Below are 7,482 nucleotides of genomic sequence, written 5' to 3'. Positions count from 1 at the left end.
GTAAGTTAAATTATTATCTCTCTGTAAGTATTTTGAATGCTGATCATGGAAATGACATCCATTTTTTCCCACCATGCCAGGATTTTTTTACAATTTCGCAATCAAAATTCTCATATTCGCCATTCCATTACACCTATTACAGAACACAATAAAATAAATTTCAACAAAGGAAATTTCGGTTATTTACATACAAATAGGTGATTGTGGAAGTATTTTGAATGCTGATGACGGACAGGATGTAAATTTCTTCCCATGTCAGGATTTTTCCTAGATCAGGATTTTTCTCCACGTCATTAAGTTCAATCAGCCCACAATATTATGACATTGGAGTTTTGGACATTTTGTGAAGGAAATTTTTATGATGGATTTCAAAACTGGAACTTAGATAATCAAAGTTTACAATTTTCATGCCAATGTGTCTGGTGAAGATAGAAGTTGGATTAAATGCTTACTATTCTGTGATTTATAGTTCAAAATTGGAGGATTTGTATTGTAGAAAACCAATAATTTATCACCATCTAAACAGAGCCACCTATTGAGGAAATGATAGAACTACACATTTGATTGTGAAATTAAAGCAGTTAATATATTGCTGTTTTGTGAAAAAACTAGACGTGATGGGTAAAAATGGATTTCATTTTTGGAATCGACATGCTTAAATTATTCAGAGACAGTCATCTGCGAGTCATCCAAACCCATGCATGCTGGTGGAACCAATAGGACAGCACAGCTGCATTTATATATACTTGAATGTAGGCAACTAGTTTTGAGTGCCTAAGGTTGTCCAAAAATCAGCAGGTAAAAATAGTTTTATGATCATTACAATATGATTGCTGAAATATTGTTATCAGCTAATACCAGTGGTATCGGTTGGAACTATTTTACTGATACTGGCTTATACGTTTCCTGCATTTTTATCTTTCACAGGTTCCGCAAAAATGCAATGCAACACTTTTGCGGAGTTTAATTATCTTTTAAATTGTGCAGAATTCAAAGTTTCTCTATATTTTGCACCAGTTTTGTGTTAAACAATTGAAATTGTGATTCTATAACATGCATTTTAACATTCTGATGCAATTCTTGAATATTTTAACATTCTGATGCAATTCTTGAATATTTCAAAGCAAAACTCTTGGTAACTTGATGCAAATAAGGAACACACGCTTAACATGAATCACTATTTTGAACAACTATTAATTATTTAAATTTTCAAGCACGAGTACCAGCAGGAATCTGTAACAGTTTCTGCAGAAATTCACAGTGATTCTTATTTCCCTGCACAACTCTTTATCCCCTACCCCTCATTATGATTTTGAATTTGAAACTTTGACACTTGTATCTTGCATAAAAATGATTTTAAACTCTTTTAAGGCCAAAAATTCTATCTTTAAATATGTTACACATACACAGAATTCATTTGTATATTAGGAAAAACCTTAATTCATCCCAACGATCCTCTTTCCTTCATATCCACGAACCAAATTACAAGAAAAGAAAAATTTGAAAATATTTGACAATTTTCATCTCTCATAATCATTGTTTCCAGCCACAAAAGCAGTAGGAAGATGCTTGTACTCTACAGATAATCATATTCACTAAATCTATTTTTGCTGGTATAATGTCAGTAATTTTTTATTATATAAAATTTTCCTCAATATTTTGGTACAAAATTTTGTTTGTTTCATTGGTAATCACATTCAGTGTGCTGCATTTTATAAACATAGTCTTAGTTTCAATTAATATTTATTGTATAAATTATATTTAACTACTGTAATTTTCTTTTGACTATAAAAATTGTTTACGATCATTTGTACACTGTGGATTCCATAATATGTATTGGTCTAGTGATTGACCATGTGAAACTTATTTGTGTAAAGGCTGTGCAGATATGGAGGAAGTTAATAATTTGGTGAAATTGATGTATAAATAAATCCCAAATTGTGGTTGAATTGGAAGATAGTAGCATACTTTATTTATTAACCCTTTTACTTAATACTTCCAAAATATGGCTAGCAGCTACTTAATTTTGTGCATAATTGACAGATTTAGAAGACTGCCGGTTTCATTTGAAACCACCCAAATTACATGCTTCAAGATAACTAGTTTCGAATGAAACCACCACCACATGGTAGCAATTAAGACATAATTTCTCGAAAACTACGTGTAATGATTCAGTTGTCTTTTTTATTAATTTATATACATAACGAGAGTATGATAACTGGAATGACAAAACAATATATCAATTGTTACTATTATTAACAAATGGAATTTAAAAATGTTGATTCTTTCCTTACCAACATTATGGGGTAGAACTTATAAATGGTGTTATTACTCTTCAACCATCCCTTTTTGCTGATATATTTTACTTTTACATGTAATAATGAAAACAAAATAACTTGTTTGCAATGTGGGGAATTAGGGGTCCTAATAACCGAAAAATTACAATTTCCTAAAATTTTGCATATTTTCCTTATTTGTTTTTCCAAAATTGGGCGACTGTTATTACATATCCTCAAAGCTCAAAGATTGGTCTTTTGTAGTTCCTCATTGCAAATTTGGTCCATCAAGCGTCAATAGGGCCAACGCTAAAATTAATTTTCTCTTCTTTTTTTTTTCCATAAGCTGACGCTGCTTTGCTTATACACTGTTTTTATTTTTTTTTTCAACAAGAAATATCAGCTCACTTCAGTGCAACTTGCATGGTTATAGGAATGGACCAATGCTGCATGCAATTTTTTTTCTCTTCACTTTGGACTATTGTGTTAACCACAGGGTCACCATTTTTTTGTTGTAAAATTTTGGTTTTCTTTTTCTTCCTTTAACTTTTATTATTGGGAGGGACAGTGTATAAATTTCACCTCTGCTGAGAGCACTTTCATTATAAAAAAAAAAAAAACTAATTTCATATCTCTACGACAATTTGTTCTTGAGCTATGATTTTCTTTTGTCCATCGTGGCAAGTTTGAATAGTGCAGGCTTGAAAAGTTTTCATCTGGAGAGGCTACATATGCAGATGAGGTTCTCATCTGCTAAAGTTGTGTGCATAATTTCTGCGAGAAGTTTGGTTTCATATACGAGGGTCATTTGGGAAGTAACCGCCGTTTGGCTGTAAATAAAAAAAAACACACGGATACAACAAATTTCAACTTTACATCTGAAAGGTACAGCTATCCTCTATTTTTCAACATAGTTGCCATGTAAATTCAAGCACTTGTCATAGCGTTTCACCAACTTACCAATCCCTTCTGCATAAAACTCGGCCAACTGGGAATTCAACCAACCTGTCACAGCATTTTGAAGATCCTCATAGTCAGCGAAGTGCTGTGTCCCAAGCCACTTCTTCATGTGAAGTGAACGGATGAAAATCAGATGGAGCCAAGTCCGGGCTGTACAGGGATGATAAAAAACGTCCCATTTGAATTTGTGCAAAAGGTCTTGTGTGAGGGCGAGCGTTGTCGTGCACGAACACAACCCCAGATGTCAGCAGACCGCCACGTTTGTTCTGGATGGCTCTTCTCACTTTCTGCAGTGTGTTACAGTAAACTTCAGAAGTGATTGTCGTACCACGTTCCATGAATTCGACAAGCAAGATTCCCTTAGCATCCCAAAACACGGTGGCCATAACCTTCCTCGCTGAGAAGTTTGACGGGCTTTCCTCGGCTTGTTTGGAGAACCGCTATGACCCCATGACATTGACTTGTTTTGTCTGAACGTTCACATACACCACCAAAGTCTCGTCGCCAGTCACTATTCTGCTCAAAAACTCCTCCTCTTCGTGTTGCCCACAGAAATCTTATCACTTTGCGTACCTCGCATTTGGCAGGATTTTTTGATGGCAGCACACATTTTGTGATGTTATAACCAGCACACGTGCGGCACTAAGATGCTCTCACTAGCACAGCTGGAAGCTTACTGAATCACAGATTGCATGATGTAACAATGGTTGCACTCTGCCCACTACTACTAGTGCCATGCCACAACGGCGGTTACTTTCCGAATTACCCTCGTACTAAGTGCATCAGTTAAGATTAGTTCAGCTGGTGGAGGGACATAGTGGTTCAGCTCCTACTTTGAACTTTTTTTTTTCTGTGCATAAAGCAGACTTAGAAACAAAATTAGGGCCACATGCATTATAGAACATCTAAAAGAAAAGATCCAGAGAATAGCGTACTGTTTTTTTGACACTAGAATAACTTGTTGAATTAACACGAGTTGCATTTTATTTCTTCGCAAGAATGTTGAGTAATGTGCCTAACATGAGGTTCTTGAAAAAAAGCTATTATAGACTAAATAAAGTGGGTTGACCTTTTTCTGATATTCTCAATTTCAAGCAATGAAGGTGCCAGAAAAAGAATTGATGGGGAGGTAGGGGGGGGGGGGGACTGTAATATTTAACATACCATAAAACAACAACATGCATTTAGTTTTTTTGTGTGCTGGGGGTTGAATGAATGCCAGGATAGCATCTGCACATATGACAGTGAACACAGCTTGCTGTCATGTGTTTCCATGTATCAAATTCAATTTGTTTTAAGACCATTTCTATTGTTTTGAGAGATAATGTTGATGTATTGGAAAATGTCAATTTCAACTAAATGGAGCGAGATATTTACATTTAGGTGTGTCCATAACCATTCCACAGAATATGAATGAACCAGTTGTAATAAAAATTTACTACATGATACTTCAAATTATGAAATTCTTATATCTATTGAAAAATTTGTTAAACATGTTACAAATTGTATGTTTAGGCTTTAATGCTAATATTTAAACCAGTTTTAATACCACTGGTTTCCAAAAAACAATTACGTCTTCACATTTAATATTTAAAACATTTGAGCATCAATATTTTTATTGTATGCTTGCAAGTGATGATTTGAAAGGATCTGGTAACATTGGGGCTTGGTAGAACATTCACAAAAAAGAATCAGGACTTTGATATATATTTAACCAGAAACTAAGAAATAATTATGCTAAGCATGGATTCGCATTACTAAAAACATGTAAAGTGAAAGTTGTTGTGACATTGAATAGTGAGTGAAGTCCTGCTATTATTATGAATTCCTTCTCTTACATTAGTTTGGATGCATTGAAGCATGAAATCACCAATTGGAATGAAATTCAGGTAAGTATAATCCTTAATCATACGTGCTCACATGATGTTTAACATATAAGTATGCAAGATTAGTGTTCTTTAGTAACCCATCTACAGGGTGACTAGTATATTTAATGCAATTACATTTGTTGCAAGTCAATAAGCAGCTCAAAATAATTGATGGCCCATACATACCATCAATGCTAGGAATGACAAAACCTTCTTAATTAAAAGCAATCATCTTATTTGAAGAATTGGATCAAAATCAGGATCAAGACCAGCCTTTTTAGCAAAGAGGCACAGAATGTCTTTATTCCTTAAGGTAACGCATGTAAGTTTTGTTGAACGATATTTTTTTTTCCTCCCATGAATTTTTGATGTACAATAAACTAGCAACTTGGCTCAGATTACACAAATACAAACCTGTATACAAATACATTCAACCATGGACATCTGCAGGATTTCTTCCAGGAAGGGGCAAGCAAGGTATTTTTTCTAGGGGAGCAAAGGAGGCACATTTCCCCCCATAAAAAAACACGAGAACAATGCTTCAGTTGGAAGGTATTATTTTTCTGCAACAACCTCACTATAATTAACGCAAATTAAATTGTGTGAAATATATAATTTCTGGTTGACTTTCATTTTTCATGGAATCAACATTGTTTAAATACAGGCAATGGACAAAATAATATGAACACCAATGCAATTGCAGAAAACTTGTATTAGTAGGGGGTTGGGCCCCCCCTTGCCTGAATGACAGCTTGTATCCTACGTGGGATAGACAAATAAAGGTCCTGTACAGTGTGAACTGGAATACATAGCCACTCCTCGCACAAAACAGTCTCAAGTTCCGAAAGTGTCATTGGAGGTGGAAACCGATTACGCACTTTGCCCTCCAAAATACCCCACAAAGGCTCAATGATGTTAAGATCGGGGGACTGTGGACACCAGATGAGATGGTCTACCTCATCACTGTGCTCATCAAACCATGCATCAACGCACCTAGCAGTGTAAATAGGGGCGTTATCATCTTGGAAGATGGGGCATGCATCGGGAAACAAAGTCTGAACCATGGGATGGAGGTGGTCACCCAGGATGGTGCAGTACTTCTCTGCGTTGATTCTCCCACGCAGGACGACAAGTGGGCCAACACCATTCCAAAATATAGCCGCCCAAACCATCACATGGTGGGGGGTCTGTTTCACGGTAGGCACTAAGCAGTCAATATCAAATGCTTCAGCAGGAGTTCTCCACACATAAACACATCCTGTGGTCTGAAATAATGTGAAAGACGATTCGTCTGACCATATAACATGTTCCCATTGCTGCTGTGTCCAATTCTTGTGCTCTTGGCACCACCTTCTTCGTGTCACTGCATTACGTGGAGTCACCAACGGTTTGGGGATGGCAACTCTGCCATGAATGTTCACAGAATGCAGTTCCCTTTGAATGGTTTTCGTTGATACAGGGTCCTGGAGGTGATTGTTCATCTCTGCGGTTATCTGGGACAGTGTTGTCTTGTGCTTTCGAGTCACTATTCGCTTCAACACACGTCGATCCCTATTGGATAACTTTGTTTTTCGCCCACTATTCTCCTTTGCAGACGTTGTCTTTCCATGTTGTCTGTAGGCTGTCAGAACAGTTGACACTGTGCTCCGTGCTACACCAACAAGTGTAGCTGTTTTTATCACAGATGCTCCAGCCAGGCGGGCTCCTATGATCATGCCTCTTTTGAAGTCTGAAAGGTCGGACATACCTGCATTTGACGGATAGCTGACTGCTCGCATGCAACTCTCACACCAGCTTCTGATAGACTGATATGTTTGCTTTCATCGCCACTAGATGGTTGAAATCTCTGCTGAGTGTTGTTCCTTTTCCACGACGGCGTATATAGGCCTTTGCAAACCAAGGTGTTCATATTATTTTGTCCATTACCTGTATGTATTTCTGTTGTAGGAATGGGCATGCTGTGGAAGCTATGGTGCTGCTTATTGTCCTGTGACACACATACTAGTCTATTGATTGTTGTTGTTCTTTCTCTGACCCTGTCCGACAAAACACTGTCGACTTTGGCCAACGTGTCTATTGATTGGTTACAAAAATTTAGAATTTGCATATTTACTTGGACCAATGACATCTCCCCTCTATTAATTTTGAATGTCATACCTCCAAGGCAAGCAGGGTGTAAAGCAATTATCAAATTTTCTCTCACCTTTTAGCATTTCAGGATTTTTGAAGGATGTGCATAATTTAAAAATTCCCTGCCACCTTGGAAAAATGTTTTAAAAGATTGAGTAGATTCAGTAGTTTGAGCTATTCTGAGTTGAATACATACTGGTTTCAATCATTGAATACATGTGCATTATCAGAAGATATTGGTTGAAATT

The sequence above is a fragment of the Lepisma saccharinum genome, chromosome 24, assembly GCF_977018435.1.
Source record: "Lepisma saccharinum chromosome 24, izLepSacc3.1, whole genome shotgun sequence".
NCBI classification, from domain to species: Eukaryota; Metazoa; Arthropoda; class Insecta; order Zygentoma; family Lepismatidae; genus Lepisma; species Lepisma saccharinum.
Note: the sequence above shows the minus strand (reverse complement) of the source record.